This window comes from Nomascus leucogenys, chromosome 12, assembly GCF_006542625.1.
Source record: "Nomascus leucogenys isolate Asia chromosome 12, Asia_NLE_v1, whole genome shotgun sequence".
NCBI classification, from domain to species: domain Eukaryota; kingdom Metazoa; phylum Chordata; class Mammalia; order Primates; family Hylobatidae; genus Nomascus; species Nomascus leucogenys.
This window is the reverse complement of record NC_044392.1, coordinates 51,828,609-51,851,916: the sequence shown is the minus strand read 5'-3', so window position 1 is coordinate 51,851,916 and position 23,308 is coordinate 51,828,609. Positions and strand designations below refer to the sequence as shown.

The following is a 23,308-nucleotide window of genomic DNA, read 5'->3' as shown; positions in this document are numbered from 1 at the left end:
TTGAAACTTGTGTATGTTTCACGAGGTTCTTGCACTGTGGTTTTCAGCTCCTTCAGGTCATTTAAGCTCTTCTCTACACTGTTTATTCTAGTTAGCCATTCATCTAACCTTTCTTCAATGTTTTCAGCTTCCTTGCAATGGATTAGAACATGCTCCTTTAGCCCAGAGAAGTTTGTTATTACCGACCTTCTGAAGCCTGCTTCTGTCACCTTGTCAAACTCATTCTCCATCCAGTTTTGTTCCCTTGCTGGTGAGGATTTGTGTTCCTTTGGAGGAGAAGAGGCATTCTGATTTTTGGAATTTTCAGCCTTTCTGCTCTGGTTTCTCCCCATCTTTGTGGTTTTATCTACTACTTTGGTCTTTGATGTTAGTCACCTACGGATGGGGTTTTGGTGTGGATGTCCTTTTTGTTGATGTTGATGCTGTTCCTTTCTATTGGTTAATTTTCCTTCTAACAGGCAGGCCCCTCAGCTGCAGGTCTGTTGGAGTTTGCTGGAGGTCCACTCCAGACCCTGTTTGCCTGGGCGTCACCAGCAGAGGCTGTAGAATAGCTAATATTGCTGCCTGATCCTTCGTCTGGAAGCTTCATCTCAGAGGGACACCCGCCTGTGTGAGGTGTCTGTTGGCCCCTACTGGAGGTGTCTCCCAGTCAGGCTATACGGTGGTCAGGGACCCACTTGAGGAGGCTGTCTGTCTGTTACCGGAGCTCAAACACCATGAAGGGATAACCACTGCTCTCTTCAGAACTGTCAGGCATGGACGTTTAAGTCTGTAGAAGCTGTCTGCTGCCTTTTATTCAGATATGCTTTGCCCCCAGAGGTGGAATCCAGAGAGGCAGTATGCCTTGCTGAGCTGTGGTGGGCACCACCCAGTTCAAGCTTCCATACCACTTTGTTTACACTGTGACCATACAACCACCTACTCAAGCCTCAGCAGTGGCAGAACCCCCTCCCCCTGCCATGCTTCAGTGTATCCAGTTGATCCCGGACTGCTGCACTAGAAGTAGGCAAGGCTCCATGGGTTTGGGACCCACTGAGCCACACATGGGAGGGAATCTCCTGGTCTGTCAGTTGTGGAGACAGTGGAAAATGCACAGTATTTGGGCAGAAATGTACTGCTTCTCCATGTACGGTCACTCACCATTTCCTTTGGCTAGGAAAAAGAAATCCCCCAACCCCTTGTGCTTCCCAAGTGAGGCAATGCCCCACCCTGCTTTGGCTTGTCCACCATGGGCTGCACCCACTCTCCAACCAGTCCTGATGAGATGAACCATGTACCTCAGTTGGAAATGCAGAAATCACCCATCTTCTGTGTCACTCTCACTGGGAACCGTAGACTGGAGCTGTTCCTATTCAGCCATCTTGGAATCAACCCTCTTTTTTTTTTTTTTTTTTGTATTTTTGGTAGAGACAGGGTTTCACCATATTGCCCAGGCTGTTTTCAAACTCCTGAGGTGAAGCCATTCATTAAAACAAACTATATTTGTTTTATCTGAGTTCCTTCCTCAAGAAAAGACTCTCAGACCTCTCAGAAAGCATCATAGACCTGAAACTCAGCTGATCACAGCCTCTAGACCATGAGATGCCATAACCCTCACTCATCATGAGTGCTTCATCACCACTCCCTAGTTCCTCTTTTACCACTCACAGTTACATTTCTTCCCTGCTATATAAACCCCTAACTTTAGTCGATCAGGGAGATACATTTGAGACTAATCTCCCTTCTCCTCAGCTGCAGCACCCGATTAAAGCCTTCTTCCTCAGCAATACTCAATGTCTCAATGATTGGCTTTCTGTGTGCTGAGCAGCAGGACCTATACTGAACCCCTGGGGTTTTGGTAAAAATACATGTACCCTTTTAAAAACTGCAATAATGGGTTGTGGTATATTGAGAAATTAGAATGGCGTCAACTTGGCCAATTCTGAGAAAACACACTGTGCTTAAGTGTCAGGGCCCTGCCTCCTGACCTTGACAGTATATGGTCGATTTTGAGTCACAGCAGGTGTGTGTGGCCTGGTTTGAGTGTTTTATAGAAATGTAAAATATGGCTGATTTCTTTGTATTTTAAATCCAACAAATCTCCATTTCTGGTGAGAAAATCTTGCCAAAACCAACTAAACAAAGGCATAGCAGTATATGAAGAAGAAAATAAAAGACTCCCTGCCTCCCAATCCCACTTGCTTGGTGTCAACCATTATTTATTACATGAAGGAAGGTGGCAAGGCACCCAGGAAGTTCCAAGTCCTGCTGTAACAATCATCTGGCCTCCCTGGACAAAGGGAAAAGAGGGAAGGCAAAAAGAATATAACACTACAGTTTGCAGAAATTTCCCCTTGGTATAGGAAATGCTGGTAAACTGAGAAAGTATGTTTTCCAGGAGGGAGGCCTCAAAGGGCTCTTCTCTGGCCCTAAGCCCAAACTGGATTTTGCCTCATTTTCTGAGGTGCAAATGAAATGATAAAAGTTGATCAAAGGAGAGGGCAGAGAGAAAGATAGAGGACGACTTCTCTCTCACAGGTCCACCTTCCTTGGTGTTGCTTCAGAGATCAGAAGAAATGCCTTAACATAGGTGCATGAGAACTATGGCTGCTAAGTATGAACTTAGTTACCTCCAGTTATAAGTTACTGTGAGGTTCTATGGTGTAATGGTGAGGGATTTGGACTCTGAATACAGTGATCAGAGTTCAAGTCTCATTGGGACTTTCTGTATAATTCCAGTGAGGTTCCTCTCTATTGCTCCCTAAGTGGAGTGGGGGAAATTGCCCCAATCGTGGTCATGGACCCTCCAGGCCACTGGCTATATGCAACTGGAGTCCTGGACCCAGTGACCCAGCAAGACCCCTCCCCTCTCAGGGTGACCCTGGGCCTCCAGGTCAGAGGTCTCCTCCACTAAAAAGCCTGCCTCCCCATCATGCTACCTGACTTCAAACTATACTACAAGACTACAGTAACCAAAAGAGCATGGTACTGGTACCACAACAGAGACATAGATCAATGGAACAGAACAGAGCCCTCAGGAATAATGCCACATATCTACAACTATCTGATTTTTTACAAACCTGACAAAAACAAGCAATAGGAAAAGGATTCCCTATTTAATAAATGGTGCTGGAAAAACTGGCTAGCCATATGTAGAAAGCTGAAACTGGATCCCTTCCTTACACCTTATACAAAAGTTAATTCAAGATGGATTAAAGACTTACATGTTAGACCTAAGAACATAAAAACCCTAGAAGAAAACCCAGGCAATACCATTCAGGACATAGGCTTATGCAAGGACTTCATGTCTAAAACACCAAAAGCAATGGCAACAAAAGCCAAAATTGACAAATGGGATCTAGTTAAACTAAAGAGCTTCTGCACAGCAAAATAAAATACCATCAGAGTGGACAGGCAACGTACAAAATGGGAGAAAATTTTCACAACCTGCTCATCTGACAAAGGGCTAATATCCAGAATCTACAATGAACTCAAACAAATTTACAAGAAAAAAACAAACAACCCGATCAAAAAGTGGGTGAAGGACATGAACAGACACTTCTCAAAAGAAGACATTTGTGCAGCCAAAAAACACATGAAAAAATGCTCATCATCACTGGCCATCAGAGAAATGCAAATCAAAACCACAATGAGATACCATCTCACACCAGTTAGAATGGCCATCATTAAAAAGTCAGGAAACAACAGGTGCTGGAGAGGATGTGGAGAAATAGGAACACTTCTGCACTGTTGGTGGGATTGTAAACTAGTTCAACCATTGTGGAAGTCAGTGTGGTGACTCCTCAGGGATCTAGAAGTAGAAATACCATTTGACCCAGCCATCCCATTACTGGGTATATACCCAAAGGACTATAAATCATGCTGCTATACAGACACATGCACACGTATGTTTATTGAGGCACTATTCACAATAGCAAAGAGTTGGAACCAACCCAAATGTCCAACGACAATAGACTGGATTAAGAAAATGTGGCACATATACACCATGGAATACTATGCAGCCATAAAAAATTATGAGTTCGTGTCCTTTGTCGGGACATGGATGAAACTGGAAACCATCATTCTCAGTAAACTATCGCAAGGACAAAAAACCAAACACCGCATGTTCTCACTCATAGGTGGGAATTGAACAATGAGAACACATGGACACAGGAAGGGGAACATCACACTCCTGGGACTGTTGTGGGGTGGGGGGAAGGGGGGAGGGACAGCATTAGGAGATATACCTAATGCTAAATGACGAGTTAATGGGTGCAGCACACCAACATGGCCCATGGATACATATGTAACGAACCTGCACATTGTGCACATGTACCCTAAAACTTAAAGTATAATAATAATAAAAAAAGGCTGCCTCCCTCAATCCTAGACCCCGAATTTTCTTTTACTCATGTCATTGGGCCGTTGCCCTGTGTCTCTTTGGAAGAAATTACCTACATGAAAAACTTTACTTCCAGGATTCCCTAATTCCTTCATCCCATAGGATGGAGCAGTTTTTAATCTCCTGATATTGGGTCCAGTTCTAATGTGCATGTTTCTTTTTGTTTTCATGGGATCCCCTCCAACCAGCTACCAGTGGATTCCTGTCTTGGAGTCTCTGTGGATGGCAACTAGATGCTGCTCTTGTCTGAACTCCTGACACCTCTCTCCAGGGAATTGCCTCTCTTAGCCTCCTAAATCAGTCAATATTTAGATTTGAGCCTGGAATCCTAGCATCTGTGGAGAACAGAGGTTCCTGATCCCTGGCCAGCTCTCCCACAGTGAAGCGGGGAGGAGGAGAGCAGCTGTAAAGGGCAAGTCTTGGGCCCTGGGCAACCCCCTTCTTCTTGCCCAGACTCTTCTCCTAGGAGAAGTTGCCTTAGGACCAAATCAGATGGAAACTCTTTTGTTCTCTTCTCATCAACAGAAAAATTTAGACAAGAACTCTGGAGGACATTCCTAACTTATACAAATGGTGTGGCCAAATCTCTCCAGTTTTGGAAATGTCCAAGGTTACAAAGTGTTTTGAGGGCTCACTTTGCAACCTCTGAAAAGCAGCAGTGAGGGCTCACGGAAGGTACCTGAGGCATGCAGGGGAGAGAGGGGGAAAAGCAGAGAGAAGAGAAGAGAGAAGGAGGGAGGGGGAGAAAGGGTGTGTGAGGGCCAGGAGCCAGGATTCACCCTGACAGTTCAGTGACTGCTCCCTGTCCCCAAGGTTCCCACTGTGGCGCCTTCCAGCAGGTGGTTTCCATCTCTTATTGATATCCTAAGAACTTGGCTCTATGGAAGAGTCCCATCCTATTTGTCTGGCATGAGTACTGGCAAAGTTTCTTTTCATCGTTTGGGGGATGAGATGGGGTATATAGGTTTGCAAGTGACTAGGAGCTAAGTCAGGACCTTGTGAAGCTGCTCAGAGTTAACTGTCAAGTAGCCTCCTTTCCCCCTTCCCTTGCAGGATGATTGCCTGCAAGACAGGGCCTGGAGGAGGCCAGGGCACCCAAGGCCACAGAAATGCCCAGGGATGAGTCCCAGCTGGAGGTGCCTTGGCTGAGCTGACTGTGCACTTCCAGGGCTCACAGGGGTCTGTCCAGGAGACTGAGCAAGGGGACCAGGGAGGTTATGCAGAAGGCTTCTGCACAGCAAGGCAGACATTCTTCTTGGACCCCCAACCCAAATCAGGTCTTCCACCTCTCCTTCCTAAAGACCCTTTACTGCAGCTATTCTTTTACTAGAACTACAAGTTTATAGGACATAGATTTCAGTGCCCTCATCTGGCCAACCATCTTCAGCTGCCAATGCCCACGGTAACCTCCCTCCCTACCAAGACCCGACTCAGGACCTTACCTTAAGGAGAAGATGTCCTGTCCTTTCTTTCCCACAAGAACTGCTCTGGCCCAGACCCCATTTCTGTCTGGTGACCAGGACAGTCCTCTCACCAGTCTCGCAGGTTGGGGAGGGCAGATTCTCCTCAGCTCCCTGCCCCTGAGAGACCCCAAGAGTCTTGTGTGGCTCCAGCCCAGAGAGGGATATCCATGGCCCATGTCTCTCAAAACTCTCCCCTCCCACTCTGAATCCACCCTCTACTGCATGCTCCCCTCACAGAAGAGACACTTTTTTTTTTCCTGTCTTTGTTTTGCCTACCCATATCCCAGATTGACTTTTCTGTCTTAGAACTACCCTTCCCTCTTTGGACAGTGTCTTCCTGGTACTACACATGAAGATGCCCCACTCTCCCCTGCTCAAGGAGAGAGTGCCTGACCTAAGCTGGGCCCATCAGATCCAGTACTTACCTGGAATAGGAAAAAGATGGGGAGGGTGACCAAAGATTACAAAAATCTCTGAAGCTTATCCACTTGAGAGAGAATCCCTGAAGATACTGGCCTTTCATTCCTGCTATGTATATCCAATGTGACTGAACTCTGAATAAAATATACAAGTTATAACAATGTAGTAATTGACCCAGCAAACTAGGACATAAACATGTTAGAGGGTAAGGTAGTGAGAGGCATGTTTGAGGGTGGTGGTGATGAGTAAGTATGTGAAAGAGAGATAGTGCCTAAACTTGAAAATCAAAAAGTAATAATATATATTTAGACATAAGGAGATAACTAAATAATTGCTTCTATGTGATGAAACTCTGGGAGTACACAAAGGGACTGCTGTTGTACTAAACAAATTTTCAAGTATATATAACTTTGATAAAGTATCCAAATAAAAAAATCCCTTCCTCATATATGTATATGTATATATATATATTTATGTACACATATATATTTGCATCTTTGTATTTTGAATAAAAATTTTTATACAGTCATGTTAATCCCTCTTTTCATTTAAGGATTTGAATTTGATGTCATGCATACAATGTGATCCCCCTGTATGATTACAGAAATGTTGACAAAGTAAGTTCAGAGGAAATGGTAGGGAAATACTTCCCAGTTTTGGCCAGAAGATGGAGAAAAAAAGAATTCTCATAAAATGTTAAAAGTATGACTTGTTATATCTTCTTTTCACAGTAATTTAGATAGAAATTAGCAAAATCAGAAATGTATAAATACTTTGGTCTGACAGTTCCATCTCCAGGTGTCTACGGAGAAATAGACAAGCGATGCACGACAGATACATGTGTCAGTCTGATCCCTGCTTTTGTATTTGTAATAATACACATTGGAGCAATTTCATGGCCATCGGTTAGAGAATGTTTGAAGAATGATCCGTTCATATCAAGAAGGACATTTCAAAGATCTAAGCCTGGTGGAAATGCTGGTGGCCATGACGCTGTTAGGAGCTCATGCGTGTTGACCAATTACTACATGACAGGCATTGGCTCCACGCTCATTTAAACTTTGGACAACCTAAGTGTTCTGATTTAGCCTATTGGACAGATAGAAATGGGGGCACAGAAAATTAATGTGTTAAACTTCAAACCCTGGCAGATTAGGTTTTTCACCCAGAGCCCATGGCTTCACCATAGTTGTGATTCAGGTTCTGTCATTTTCCACTTTAGGAATTTCCAGTATTCCAAATATGAGAAGCAGAGAAAACAAACAAACAAACAAACTCAAAACCCTAAAAACCAGGATAAGTAAGGGTAGATGTTTGTTGGGTGTGGATTAAAAATGGACTTTTTTTTGCCTCAAGCAACAAAGAGGTGCCTTGGAAAATAGACAAGAGACAAGAAGAGAAGATTTGAGAGATATTTGGTCCAAGGAAGAGACTTTTCAGATGGAAGGTCATGTCAGCTAGAAACATTAATGTGACTGGATGGGCTCAAACCACTGACTTTTCAGTCAACATCTGACGGCACTAACCTAGTGTTCCAGAGACACTGCTTGTTAAACAGTGAAAGCTCTTGCTCAATTGTGTCATCCATAATTGTCAAATATTGCCATTTAGCAGCACAAGGAAGTATTCTCTGTTGCCAGGCTAGAGTACCCATAACTCTTCTGTTTTGTTGAACATTCTTCCCCACCACTAACCCTCTTTAGAAGACTGGGGGCTCCTAAAACATTGAGGCTGAGACTCCTGTCCTTGTGCATGTTGGGGCATTGACCCAGGGCCAAATAAGTGGGAGACTCCTCCACGCACATGCCAGGTCCCCAGGTGACAACTGCAGTCTCTGGATCTGAGGTCATCCACTTTCCCATTCCTATCTCACCTCACCCATCGTGAAGCCTGGTTAGTATTGCCAGAGACCCGAGTGGGCAGGTGCCCGCAACAAAGACAGAACCTGCCATGTGCCCATCTTGCTGATCCCTCCATCCTTCTAGGCAAAGGCTTCATGAGCCAGGGACTTTGGGTTTGCGCACAAGACAGCCCCTCACCTAGTATGCATTGGTTCATTGTATATGTATATGTATATGTATATGTATATGTATATGTATATGTATATGTATAGGTATGTGTATATGTATAGGTATGTGTATATGTATACGTAGTCCTCAGATTGTATTCCTTAAATATATAATTTTAATACAAAATTTTAAAAAGATTCCTTTAATAAACATTTACAATAACATCAAGAAATATAAACTATGTAGCAAAGATCTGAAAGCCAGCCAGGCTCTCAATAGCATCAAGAAATATAAACTACATAGGAAAGATGTGAAAGCCAGCCAGGCTTGGCTTCAAATCTCAGCACTTTGGAAGGCTGTGGCAGGAGGTTCGCTTGAGCTCAGAAGCTTGAAACTAGCCTAGGAAACATAGTGAAAACTCATTTCTATTGCAAATCAGAAAAATTATCCCGGTGTGGTGGTGTGAGCCTGTAGTCCCAGGAACTCAGTGGATGAGGCCCTAGGATGTCACAGGCCTGAGAATTCCATGCTACAGTGAGCTGTGATCGTGCCACTGTACTCCAGCCTGAGTGAGTGAGATCGTGTCTAGAAACAAAAGCAGAAAAATCAAAGATGTGAAAGCCTATATATTGAAGACTACCAAGTATTGCTGACAGCAGTTAAAGACCTTTGGAATAGAGAATGCTCCTTCTTACATTTCAAGATTGCTTTTGTTTTGGGGGGACACTTGCTATTTTTTAAGAATATGAAGTTTTTCTTAGGCATTCCTGTAAAAAAGGCCACTTTTTGATAGGATTGTATTGAATCTGTGGATTGCTTTTAGTTGTATTTTTATCTTAACCATGTTACAACTTCCAACCCATGAACACAAGATATCTTTCCATTTATTTAGGTCTTCCTTAATCTCCATGAGCAATGTTCTGTAGCTGTCTGTGTACAAGTACTGCACCTCCTTGAAAAAAATTATTCCCAGGCATATTATCCTTACAGGTGCTATTATGAATGAAATAAATGTGTCAATTTTCTTCTCAGATTGTTCACTGCTAACACAACTGATTGTTTGCTGAAAGTTTGCTGAATTCACTTACTAACTCTAGTAGTGTGTGTGTGTGTGTGTGTGTCTGTGGTCTCTGTGTGCATGTATGTGTGTTTGCATTTGTATGTATTATTTGGGATTTTCTATACATAGGATCACACCATCTGCAAATTGAGATCATTTTGTTTTCTGTTCAAAAATATTTTTTCTCATGTTTATTTTTGAAAGATAAATTGGCCAGGTGAAGAATTGTAGACTTCAGTTTTTCTTTTTTTAAGTACTTTATTGCAAACTTCTTGTTTGTAAAGTTTCCGATGAGAAATCTTATGCCATCCTTATATTTAGTGCTCTGTATGTAACATGCTCTTTCTCCTTTTATTCCTTTTAAGATTTCCTTTTTATCACTGGTTTTAACAGATTTGATTAAGGTGTTCCTTGGTGAAGTTTTCTTCATGTTTCTTCTGCTTAGAATAATTGTATTTCTGTAATATTTGAAGTTTATAGTTTCCATGGAGCTTCTAAATCTTTCATCCAGAATGTTTTAAATATCTTTATTTCTCTTCTCCACTACATACCCTTCAGGGATTCCATTTAGCCTTATACTAGGATGTTTAACGTTTTTATGCTGATGGTCTTTTTATGTTTTCAAGTCATTTGTTACTGTGTGTTTCATTTATGTTAGTTTCAACTTCTATTCCATCTAGTTCAATAATCTCTTCTGCAATGTTTAATCCAGTGCCTTCTTCCATTTCAGACTGTAAATCATAGTTTTTATCTACAGAATTTGATATTTAAAAAATCTTCAATCTCTCCATTTAATTAAAACACAATTATACTAACTGCTCTAATGTCCTTTTCTTCTATTTCCAACGTGTGTCAATTTCAACTAGATATTAGATTCTTCCTTATGTGTTATGTTTTCCTGCTTCTTTGGCTGCTTGATATTCTTTTATTTTTATTTACTTTTTGGTGGGGGGGATGGAGCTTCACTCTCATTGCCCAGGCTGGAGTGCAATGGTGTGATCTTGGCTCACTGCCACTTCCGCCTCCCAGGTACACAAGCGATTCTCCTGTCTCAGCCTCCCAAGTAGCTCAGTTTACAAGCACGCACCACCATAACTGGCTAATTTTTTTTGATTTAGTAGATATGGGGTTTCACCATGCTAGTCAGGCTGGTCGTGAGCTCCTGACCTCAGGTGATCCCCCTGGCTGCTTGATATTCTAAGATTTGATGCTGCAGCTTTGGTGTCAATGCTCAAAAGTGCCCAAAGACACCACTCGACCTCAGTGTCTATGCACACCCAAGCTTTTGCAACAGGACAGGTAGAGAGAGCAGAGATAAGTGTGCTACAACATGCTGGCAGAGGCCACCTCAATTTTGCTTGGGGCTTTCCTATGCTTCACAGAAAAATGTGTCTTCCTTAATTTTTCCCATAAGAACTACCCTACTTCACGCCCTGTCTCTCTGTCCAAACACCAGGACAGTCCTCTCACCAATCTCAACCACCCAATGGATTGACAAATGTCCAAATAAGACTCAGTGGAGAAGGCATTCTCTTGTCAACAAATTGTGTAGAAACAACTGGACATGCATATCCCCAAAGGAAAAAAATTCACCTGAACCTCAATACTGACTCAAAAACTAACTCAAAAAGGATTATGCAACTAAATATAAACTATAAAACTAGAAAAAGTATAGCAGAAAATATAAGAAAAAATCTTCATGACACAGAGTTAGGCAAAGTGTTCTTTGTTATCAATAAACACAAACCATTAAAGAAAACATTAATAACTTCAACTTTATAAAAATTAAAAGTTTTTGCTCAACACAAGACAGTAATAAAAGAACAAATATAAGCTGCGGATTGGGAGAAAAACAGTGGAAATCACAAATATGACAAAGGGCAAGTGTGATAGTTACTTGTACTTGTCACTGTGACCGAGCACCACGGTGCCAGGACATTTGGCCAAACATGATTCTGGTTGTGTTCCAGAGAGTGTTTCAGATACGATTAACACTGGGATGGGCAGACTAAGTGAAGCAGATTGCCCTCCTTAATGGGGGTGGGGCTCATACAATCAATCAAATGCCAGGAGAGAATTAAGAAGCCTAATGGAAAACAAATGTTTTCCTGGGTATACAGCTTTCCTTCCATCTTTGGAATTTCAGCCTCCATAATCTCAGAAGCAAATTCATATATATATATATACACACACACATATACATTTCATAGGTATGTGTCTAAGATTGTATTTTTAAAAGTTCAGCCATGAGATGATTGGTGAAGCCAGCCAATGAATAAGGGTGTGTTCTATTATATGATTCAGTCTTCTTTTGTACATGATTGAAGTTCTGCATTTGAAGTAGGAGGATGGGAGAGAGTAAGTCCACCTAGGATGATAACAGCTGAATTTCTCAACATACACTTCAAAGCCCTAGGGGTTAACTTAGAGAGTCAAAAATTCCACCCATAATCCTGCCCCTACACACCAGGGCTAGGAAACATTGTGGCCCTCAGGTGATTTTATTTAGCCGGGTGTGGGAGACACACGACAGCAGAGGGAGCAGGAAACACTATGCAAATAGAGGCCAGGACAGCAGGGAGACATTTTACCTGTGTTAATGACAGAACACAGGTAAAACTATCCACAGAAGCAAGTGTGGAGAAACACAGATCATGCCTGAGACCTGGTGGATTAGAGCACTGGCTACTGGGGAATTGAAAGGAAAGAGCTTCACCATGCAGAGGACAAGAATTGCCAGTCTTGGAAACGCAGAATTCCTGGGAGATGGGGAGGCGTGGACCATGGAAGTATCCTCTGGAGACTCGTGGTGAAGAGAACAAATGAATGAAGTAACTGGCAGAAATTAGAGTTCCTGGTAGAACAAAATAGAATCCTGCGATGAGAACATACACCATATATGTCCCCCAAGGAAGACAATATCTCCTAAAAACTCAAGAAAAATCATTTTGGGCAAGCACCTTATATCCAGTAATGTGATCCATGTTTTAAGACCGTGAGAAAAGATTATTAAACATGCTAAACTCAGTGAGACCCAATTCCCTCAGGAGGACTCTGTTAAGGATGAGTACCACTCAGCAAGAGATGACTGTAACATTCACTTTTGAATAGCTCATGAGCATTAATATATTTAATTGAGGATCTAAACCAAAAACAAACGTGGGGACAAGATGACAATCACGGAATGTCACTGGTATATGTTTAGGTTCAAATACTGTTATGAGAAGTGGCAGGTTGAGAAGGTAGGAAAAAGAAAACACATTATGTAACTGACTGTCATATGGAAATATTTGACGCTGAAAGTTATAATTTAAAATGTATAAACCAAATATTAGAAGTATGTCTAGTTCAAAGGGGGGGAACTATCAGAAACATTTTTAGTGCAATATTAAACATGAGCTCTACAACCCTTCCTAAATGCCAAAGGCACACACAGCCACACACACACACACTCACAAAGAATACAAATAATTGGAACCAAGAAAAGTAGTAAATACATTCTGCTACATATGGTAAACATAGCCTACAATGTGGAAGAGATTAGAAAATAAACAGGGAAATGAAAATGTTTTTATTAATTCGCATCAGTACCCATGAAAAACAATCAGCATAATAAAAGATTATAACACTGAATGTAAAAAACAATCCAGCAGTCCAGAGTGATAGGCAAAAGTTTTTAATTGTATAAATTAAAATTGACTTTGGACAAAAGTTAAAACTCAGGCAGAGAACTTTTTTTTCAACAACAGACACCAGCAAAAACAAAGGCACAGTAAAAATTGAGACAGAAAATTTCCAGTGTAGAGATATGAATCTAATGATAGATACAGGCGGGGATGATTAATAAATGATAAAATGTTTAGAGGATGATCATTAGAATACAGGACATTTATACTTTTAAAAACCACTTTCCTAAATACTTCATTATAAGTAAGGTGTCTCTAAAAGGGACAGATCTCCTAGACCCCTCCTTAACCAAGTAACCAGTCCTGACATCATGATAATGGTGATGGACAAACTAGACCTTCTCTGCCCGCAGATGGGCTGAGGTTGGAAACTCACAGCATTGACTCTGCAGTGTTCCTGGCAAAACGTTTAGGCTGAATTTAATCATGAAGACATTTTCAGACAACTTCAGAAAGTAGACTATTGAGCCAGACAGCTGATCTGTCCTCTACAAACAAGTCCATGTCACCACAATCAATGACAGCAACAAAAAGATGAGGAAATATTTGGGGTTCAAAATAACTAAAGAAATGTAGCTACATTATCTTTTTACTTTTTTTTTGAACCCAAAATGTCTCTTCTCCTTTTTGTTGTGTGATTCGTGGTGACATGGACTGTGTGAAGGAGATAGGTCGGTTGTCCTGCTCAGTGTTCTACATTATGCAGTTGTCTGGTGATTACCTCCTATGAAACTCAGGCTAAGCGTTTTCTGCAAGAACATGGCATTGTTCACATTCTGCACTGGCAGATTCCCAGGTGACATGCTGTCTCCTGCCATTGGCTCCTGACTCCTGTTCTCTACAGGATAGGAATTGAGAAGAGCATGGCTACAGCCTCTCAATGCTGTTTGTCCATCTAGCTGTGGTCTTCCTAAGTATTGATATCAATTGGAGGCTGAAGGACTGTAGCTTCTCTCATCAAAGCAGCCTAGTGGGTTAACAATTGTCAAGAGCAGTCAGTGGTTCTGAAATATAATCCTCAGCCAAGGATCCCTCCTGTGTTACAGAAGGATCAGCTAAAACAAACCAACACTGAAGATACAAAGAATGGGGTTAGGTTCACTGAAACTAGGGTAACATCTTTGGATGAGCTAAACACAAAGATGACACTGACCTTGAGCAGGTATAGAAGGTCAGAGACATGCCTGCAAAATGAAATCCCTGAGGAACTTTGTAGCTACCCAGAGATATATGGTTCAATTTAGAATGTCTGACAGATCAGTCCTGGCATGTGCTGCACAGTTATGTAAATGTGTCACACCTAACTTGGGTCCAATGTCTTCAGACTTAGCACAGGTTGCCACTGGCATGGTCTGAGAATAGGAATAGAGCCATGCCCAGTGACCCATCCTTGCCTGGGCTTCAAAATGGAACTATAGTTTTATTCAAACCTACATGTGCCTATAGGTCCTGCCTGCAGCAATGACATCTCTCAGTTTAATAAGGGCCGCTTAGTGTGGGAATATGACTCCCATCTAGAAGACCAGGTGGAGCTTTATCCCCATCAAAGTAAAAAACGTATTGTCCACTCAAGGGCCAAGCTGCTGTGCTGTTCCTTAAGTGAGTAAAAGGCACTTCTGTAGTGCTGGAATGAGTCAGGTAGTTCAAACTAAGTTGGAGGAGGTGAATAACATCTATCCAGTGAGTCCTGCAAGACTTCAGCCTCTTCCACTTCCATCGGCACCCCGTTGAGCCTGGAAAAGCAGACAAAACTAAAGAAGCAGCCAGGGAAAATCAGACACCACAGAGCCCCAGCTAGATTTCAGGGGTAACACAAGGAAGTGATTAAAAAAGAAAAAGGATAGATCCATTAATGAGGTAAAAAATTATTGCCTTTATGTTGGGATAGAACAGGGCCAGGTAGAAAACAATGGAAGAGAAAGACAGGGAGAGAGAGAGAGAGAGACAGAGACAGAGAGAGAGAGAAAGCGAGCTCAGTGAATTAGCCAGGTGACACACTGATAAGGGAGTAAAAGGACATTCTGAGTTAGTGTCCTCATGACACACAGCAAAAGAGTGAGCTCTTTAACTTTCCAGAAAACGTGCTCAAAATTCTATGCAGTCGCCATGAAAGTACAGCTTTTGAGGTATGGTCAACCTATGGTACATTAGTAAATGATAAGGGGAGGAAGAAATGAAAACCTAAATGTCTACTACAATGAAAACCAACAGCAATGACATTAGGAGTAATTCGGCCTTCGTTGAAAACATGAAATCAAACACACTCTGTTTTCCCTGAATCTGTCGTCTCCAGGTGTTAACACAGAATTAAGCATCCACAATTGCTGAAGATTACCTGGGGCATGGTGGGTTCTGATCTTCTTCCCCTTCTTGGTACTTTTCAATTTCTGAAATAAATTCAGACATGGACAGACACATTAAGCTGATTCCCCTACACACATAACAATCCACTGTCTAATCCTCACACTGGGACCTCAGGCTCCTCAGCATAAGAATAGGACACTGTGGGAAATATATTTCAGGAGGCCTGAAGGCTGCTCATGATAGAGATTCCTTGGTTTTTGTCCCAGAAACTAACGGTAAAAAGTCCATGTTCTGGTAGATCGTTATCCCAATATCATTTGTCCCAAGTTTGTGCAAATGGTTATGCCATATTTTTCCAATCAATTTAGAGCACATGCCCTCAAATGATTTCTAGGAGAAAAACTGCAATAATCAGCCCTGTTTCATCAAACACTCAGGTTGTTCATGCTTGTGAGGATTTTGAGTGAAAAAGGAAATCTACAAACCCTTGAGTCAAAATCATAGTTCTCTGAATTTGTCACATCTGCCCAGGTCCAATGTCTTGAGAGTAGAATCAGAGTGCCACAGGCATGGCCTGAGATGAGGAAGAGAGCCATGCTCACTGACCCATCCCATGTCTGGGCTTCCAGGTAGAACTAGAGTTTCATTCAACCTATGTGCCTATAGGTCCTCACTGCAGCAATGACATCTCTCAGCTCAGTAACGGCCACTTGGAGCAGGAATATGATCTCTATATGGAAGACTCAGTGGATCCTTATTGCCTTCATAGAAAGATACTCACCATCCACATCAAGAGAAAAGCCAACGTGTTGTTCCTCCAATGAGTAAAAGGAACTTCCATAGGGCTGGCATGAGTCAGGCAGTTCAAGACAACTGGAAGGTGTCAAATAACTTCTATCCAGTGAGTCCTGCAAAACTTCAGACTCTACTACCTTCAGCAGCTCTCTGCTGAGCCTGCAAAAGTAGAAAACCTAAAGAATAAGCCAGGGGAAATCAGACACAACCGAGCCCCAATTAGATTTCATGGGTAGCATAAGGAAGTGGCTAAAAAAGAAAAAGGATAGGCCCATTAATGAGGTAACAAATTATAGCCTTCATGTTGGGACAGAACAGGGCCAAATGGAAAAGAAAGAAAGACAAAGACAGACAGAGAGACAGACACAGAGAAAAAGAGAGAGCTCAGTGAATTGTCCAGGTGACACACTGATGAGGGAGTAACAGGACACTCTGAGTTAGTGCCCTCAGAACACACAGCATACAGTGATCATGAAAAGACTGTGCTCAATAATTTTCCATAAAATGTGCTCAAGATTCCATGCAGTCACCATAAGAATACAACTTTTGAAGTCTGGTCAACCTACAGTAGGTTAGTAAATGATAAGGGGAGGAAGAAATGGAAACCTAAATATCTACTGCAATGAAAACAAACAGCAGTGTTAGTAGGAATAATTCAGGCTTGGTTGAAAAGATGTAATCGATATTGTCAGCCTGCTCTGTCTTCCCTGAACCAAGAATCTCCAGGTGTCAACATAGAAGTAGCTGTTCACAATTGTTCAAAGTTACCTGGGGCATGATGGGCCTTGGTCTTCTTCCTCTTCTTGGTCCTTTTTAATTCCTACGATAAATTCAGACAGGGACAGACAAAATAAGCCAATTCACTTACACCCATAACAGTCCACTGTCTAATCCCCACACAGGGACTTCAGGCTCCTCAGCATCAGAACAGGACAATGGGAGAGATATACTTCAGGAGGCCTGAAAGCCGGTCATGATAGAGATTCTTTAGTTGCATCTCAGAACCAAGAGTGAAATACGACTATTATGGTAGATCTTTATCCTAAAATCATTTATCCCGAGTTTGTGGAAACAGTTATGCCTTATTGTTCCCATCAATTCAAAGAAAATGCCCCAGATGATTTCTAGGAGGAAAACTGCAGTATTCAGCCCTGTCTCATCAAATGCCCATCTTGTTCATGGTTGCAAGACCCTGAAATTAAAATGACGGAGAAAATCTACAAACCCTTGAGTCCAAATCATAGTTTTGTGAATTTTTCACATCTGCCTGGGTCCAATGTGCTGAGAGTGGGCTCAGGTTGCCACAGGCATGGCTGGAGACTAGGAATAGAGCCATGCTCACTGACCCATTTCATGTCTGGGCTTCCAACTGAAACTACAGTTTCATTACAAGCTATATGCATCCATAGGCCCTGCCTATGGCAATGACATCTCTTGGGTCAGTAAGGGCCACTTGGAAGAGGAATATCATCCCTATCTGGAAGACCAGGTGGAGGCTTATCACCTTCATAGTAAGGTACTCACTGTCCACATCAAGAGCCAAGCCAAGGTGCTGTTCCTCCAATGAGTAAAAGGCACTTCTGTAGGGCTGGCATGAGTCAGGCAGTTCAAGATAACCGGAAGGAGTTGAATAACATATATCCAGTGAGTCCTGCAAGACTTCAGTCTCTTTCTTGTCCAGCAGCTCCCTGCTGAGCCTGGAAAAGTAGGAGAAAGTAAAGAATAAGGCAGAGGAAATCAGAAACCACACAGCCCCAGCTAGATTTCATGGGTAACATAAGGAAGTGTTTTAAAAGAAAAAGAACAGATCCAGTAATGAGGTAACAAATTATTGCCTTTATGTTGGGATAGACCAGGGTCAGGTATAAACGGATGAAAGAGGAAGAGAGAGAGACACACACACACACCCACACACATGCATACACACACACACACACAGGGAGAGAGAGAGAGACAGAGAGATAGTGAGCTCAGTGAATTGGCCAGGTGACACACTGATGAGGGAATCAAAGGACACTCTGTATTTGTGCCCTCAGGACGCACAGCAAACAGTGATCATGAAAAGAGTGGGCTTAATAACTTTGCATAAAATGTGCTCAAGTTTCCCTGCAGTCACTATGAGAAGACAGCTTTTGAGGTATGGTCAACCTTCACTAGGTTAGTAAATGATAAGGGTAGGAAGAAAAGAAAACCTAAACATTTAATGTAATGAGAACCAAAAGCAATGTTAGTAGGCATAATTCAGACTTGTCTGACAAGATGAAATCATTATTTTCAGCATGTACTGTTTTCCCTGGACTTGGCGTCTCCAGGTGTCAACACCAAATTAACTGTCCACAATTTCTCAGACTCACCTGGGATCTGTTGCCTCTTGGTCCTCCTTTTTCACTTGCTCACATCGATGTCCTGAAAATAAATTCAGATGGGGCCTCTTACATTAAGCAGTTCTTCCTTGCACACAGAAACCTTCCTCTGTCCAATCCTAACACAGGGACATCAGTTTTCTCAGTGTGAGAACAGGAGACTTTGAGAGAAATATACCAGGAGTCCTGAGGTCAAGTCTTGAGAGAACTGACTTGGTTCCTTTCTTGAACCTTGGGCAAAATTCCCCTGTTTTGGAACATTATCTTCCCAATGTGTTCTGTCCTAGGTTTGTGTACACAAATGAGCAATATTTCTCCCAATAGAGTTTAGGCAAATAGTTCTAACACCTTGTAGGAGAGATACTGCAATATTCAGGATTCTCTCATCAAATACCCAGGATTTGATAGTTTACGAGATTGTGGACACTGAGATTTGATGGAGGGGTGCAATGTACCAGCTCTTGAGTCAAAATGAGACTTGGTTCTACAAAGAAGCATCAGCTATTATGGCTTTTGTGGGTGAAAAGTCAGCCATTTATCTAGAAAACATACCAGCAAGATGATGAACAGATGGGCTAAAACAAGCCAACTTAGAAGACACAGAAAATGGGGATAAATTCAGTGAAACCTGGGTCACATCTTCCACCGAGAGGTAGACAAGGGTGACACTGGCCTTGGGCAGGTAAAGAACTCCACAGACATGCTTTGGGAACAAAACTCATAAGGAACTTCGTAGCTGGCAAGAGACATTTAATTCAGATGAGCTGATCTGATAGACAACTCCTGGGCATGTGCTGCAGAGCTTGGTGTGAGTTTGCCACACCTGCCTTGAGTTCAATGTCCTGACAGTCGATCCAGGGTGGCATGGGCATGGCCTGAGACTAGGAAGAGAGCCAAGCTCACTGACCCACCCCATGCCTGTTCTTCGGACTCGACTCCAGAGTGATTGAAATCTACATTGATATATAGGTTCAGCCCACAGTGATGGCAACTCTCAGCCCAACCAGGGGCACAAGGCCCAAAGATTATGGGGTCTACCTGGGACATGAACTGGAGCTTTATCACTTTCACAATGGAGTACTCACTGCCTACGACAAGAGCCAAACCGACTTGCTGTTCCTCTAATGAGTGAAAGGTGCTCCTGTAAGACTGGTACGAGGCTGACTTGTCAGGAGGAATTGAGAGAGTCGAATAACCTTCATCCTAGAACTCCTGAGGGGCTTCCTCCTCTTCAGACTCCTGCAGATTCCTGATGAGCCAGGCAGGACAGGGATGACAGAAGATTTAACCAATAGAGATTAGACAACAAAACCTCCCAGATGTTCTGATGGGAGACAGAATGGAGTGGTCACAGAAACCAAAGGCATCTTTCCTTCAAGAGAAATAAAACTGTCCTTCTAAATGCAGGGTAGAGGGTGTCTGCTCTGGGGACAGAGCAAAAATGGGCAGCACGTGCTCAGTACATTTGCCACAGATGAGCCAATGTAGGGCACCCAGAATCTCCCTGTAAACTACCATCATGACTTGCAGCACAGAGAACTAACACAGGGCTTCAACTACTTTGCATAAATTGGGTTGAATTTTACATGCAGCATTCAAGTGAACAGAGCTCTTGAGGCAGTGCAGACACAGATCTCACATATTAAGGGCCCCATTTTTCCAATATTTTGATATAATATTTTAATTTTTTCCATTTCTTTTCTTGCACAAATACTAGCAAACATACTAACAAAAAATGGGCAGATAGCCTATATACATCTCTCCCTGGATTTAAACACATGGGAGAGAACAGGCAACACCAAGAAATCCCTGTTTGAGTGTCTGGAGTGGACTTCCAGCAAACTCCAACAGACCTGCAGCTGAGGGACCTGACTGTTAGAAGGAAAACTAACAAACAGAAAGGAACAGTATCAACATCAACAAAAAGAACATCCACACCAAAACCCCATCTGTAGGCCACCATCATCAAACACCAAAGGTAGATAAAATGACAAAGATCAGGAGAAACCAGAGCAGAAAAGCTGAAAATTCTGAAAACCAGAGCACCACTTCTCCTCCAAAGGATTGCAACTCCTTTTCAGCAATGGAACAAAGCAGGATGGAGAATAACTTTGACGAGTTGACAGAAGTAGGCTTCAAAAAGACAGTAATAACAAACCTCTCTGAGCTAAAGGAGGATGTGCAAACCCATTGCAAGGTAACTAAAAACCTTGAAAAAAAATTAGATGAATGGCTAACTAGAATAAACAGTGTAGAGAAGACCTTAAATGACCTGATGGAGCTGAAAACCATGGCAGGAGAACTATGTGATGCATGCACAGGCTTCAGTAGCCAATTAGATGAAGTGGAAGAAAGGGCATCAGTGATTGAAGATCAAATTAATGAAATGAAGTGAGAAGAGAATTTTAGAGAAAAAAAGAGTAAAAAGAAATGAACAAAGCCTCCAAGAAATATGGGACTATGTGAAAAGGCCAAATCTACATTTGATTGGTGTACCTGAAAGTGACGGGGAGAATGGAACCAAGCTGGAAAACACTTTTCGGAATATTATCCAGCAGAACTTCCCCAACCTAGCAAGGCAGGCCAACATTCAAATTCCGGAAATACAGAGAACACCACAAAGATACTCCTCGAGAAAAGCAACTCCAAGACACATAATTGTCAGATTCACCAAAGTTGAAATGCAGGAAAAAATGTTAAGGGCAGCCAGAGAGAAAGGTCGGGTTACCCACAAAGGAAGCCCATCAGACTAACAGCAGATTTCTTGGCAGAAACCCTACAAGCTACAAGAGAGTGGGGGCCAATATTCAACATTCTGAAAGAAAAGAATTTTCAACCCAGAATTTCATATCCAGCCAAATGAAGCTTCATAAGTGAAGGAGAAATAAAATCCTTTACAGACAAGCAAATGCTGAGAGATTTTGTCACCACCAGGCCTGCCTTACAAGAGCTCCTGAAGGAAGCACTAAACATGGAAAGGAACAACCAGTACCAGCCACTGCAAAAGCATGCCAAATTGTAAAGACCATCAATGCTAGGAAGAAAGTGCATCAACTAACAGGCAAAATAACCAGCTAACATCATAATGACAGGATCAAATTCACCCATAACAATATTAACCTGAAATGTAAATGGGCTAAATGCCCCAATTAAAAAACACAGACTGGCAAATTGGATAAAGAGTCAAGACTCATCAGTGTGCTGTATTCAGGAGACCCATTGCATGTGCAAAGACACACATAGGCTCAAAATAAAGGGATGGAGGAAGATCTACCAAGCAAATAGAAAGCAAAGAAAAGCAGGGGTTGCAATCCTAGTCTCTGATAAAACAGACTTTAAACCAACAAAGATCAAAAGAGACAAAGAAGGCCATTACATAATGGTAAAGGGATCAATTCAACAAGAAGAGCTAACTATCCTAAATACATATGTACCCAATACAGGAGCACCCAGATTCATAAAGCAAGTTCTTAGAGACCTAAAAAGAAGACTTAGACTCCCACACAATCATAATGGGAGACTTTAACACCCCACTGTCAATATTAGACAGATCGATGAGACAGAAGCTTAACAAGGATATCCAGGACTTGAACTCAGCTCTGCACCAAGCAGACCTAATAAACACCTACAGAACTCTCCACCCCACATCAACAGAATATACACTCTTCTCAGCACCACATCACACTTATTCCAAAATTGGCCACATAGTTGGAAGTAAAGCACTCCTCAGTGAATGTAAAAGAACAGAAATCACAACAAACTGTCTCTCAGACCACAGTGCAATCAAATTAGAACTCAGGATTAAGAAACTCACTCAAAACTGTGCAACTACATGGAAACTGAACAATCTGCTCCTGAATGACTACTGGGTAAATAACGAAATGAAGATGGAAACAAAGATGTTATTTGAAACCAATGAGAACGAAGACACAACGTACCAGAATCTCTGGGACACATTTAAAGCAGCGTGTAGAGGGAAATTTATAGCACTAAATGCCCACAAGAGAAAGCAGGAAAGATCCAAAATTGACACCCTAACATCACAATTAAAAGAACTAGAAAAGCGAGAGCAAACACATTCAAAAGCTAGCAGAAGGCAAGAAATAACTAAGATCAGAGTAGAACTGAAGGAAATAGAGACACAAAAAACTCTTCAAAAAAATCAATGAATCCAGGAGTTCGTTTTGTGAAAAGATCAGCAAGAAATCCCTATTTGGCTAGTTCACCTGGCTCATCTGATTGCAAGTTCCTATCTTGACAGGACTACAAAATTAAAACCAATACATGGGCCACAAATAACACACAACATTGTTAATAAGGACAATTTGTAATTGGGTGAAAAGAAGAAATAGTTCTGTACATCACTTCCCCTTTTTCCCTAAATCTACAATCTCCTGGTGTCACTATTGAATTAACAGCCCACAATTCCACAGCATTACCTGGGAGACACTGGCCCTTTTTCTTCCTCTTCCTCATCATCACTTTCATTTTCTGTAAATAAATTCAGAGAAGCAGGTCACATTAAGCAATTCACACTTCACATATGACCAAATCAGTGTTCAGTCATAGCACAAGGACATAACTATTCTCAGTGCAAGAATATGATTCTGATAGGAATATTCCAGGGTACCCTATATTAAGTCTGATGAGAAGTAGATGACCCTGCTTTCCAGACCCACAGGCCAAAATCTCTCTCTATGGGTAGACCATAATGCCATATTCCATTCCTGAGTCTATGCAAAGTTAAACAAAATTTTTCCCCAAAAAATCTCCAAAAATTGCTCAAACAATTTTCTAGGAGTGTTGCTGCAATACTGACTTATATCC

The 23,308-nt window shown here is 42.0% G+C and overlaps 1 long non-coding RNA gene and 1 pseudogene across 2 annotated transcripts in view; one reads left to right on the top strand and one right to left on the bottom strand.

Annotated features, from left to right (window-relative positions):
• Window positions 1–6,168: 6,168 nt before the first annotated feature.
• Window positions 6,169–7,304, top strand: LOC105739135. Its single transcript, XR_001115010.2, has 3 exons — window positions 6,169–6,469; window positions 6,818–6,966; window positions 7,063–7,304. It is a non-coding gene; the product is annotated as an uncharacterized LOC105739135 (long non-coding RNA).
• Window positions 7,305–14,509: 7,205 nt separating this feature from the next.
• LOC100583376 overlaps window positions 14,510–23,308 on the bottom strand; it is a 40,412-nt pseudogene continuing 31,613 nt past the window's right edge. Inside the window, exons 7-14 of the transcript XR_004032671.1 lie at window positions 22,921–22,972; window positions 19,567–19,730; window positions 18,473–18,524; window positions 17,643–17,815; window positions 16,887–16,938; window positions 16,105–16,277; window positions 15,355–15,406; window positions 14,510–14,752 (exon numbers count right to left, since the gene is read on the bottom strand). The product of XR_004032671.1 is annotated as a neuroblastoma breakpoint family member 3-like (transcript). The remainder of the gene's footprint in view (window positions 14,753–15,354; window positions 15,407–16,104; window positions 16,278–16,886; window positions 16,939–17,642; window positions 17,816–18,472; window positions 18,525–19,566; window positions 19,731–22,920; window positions 22,973–23,308) is intronic.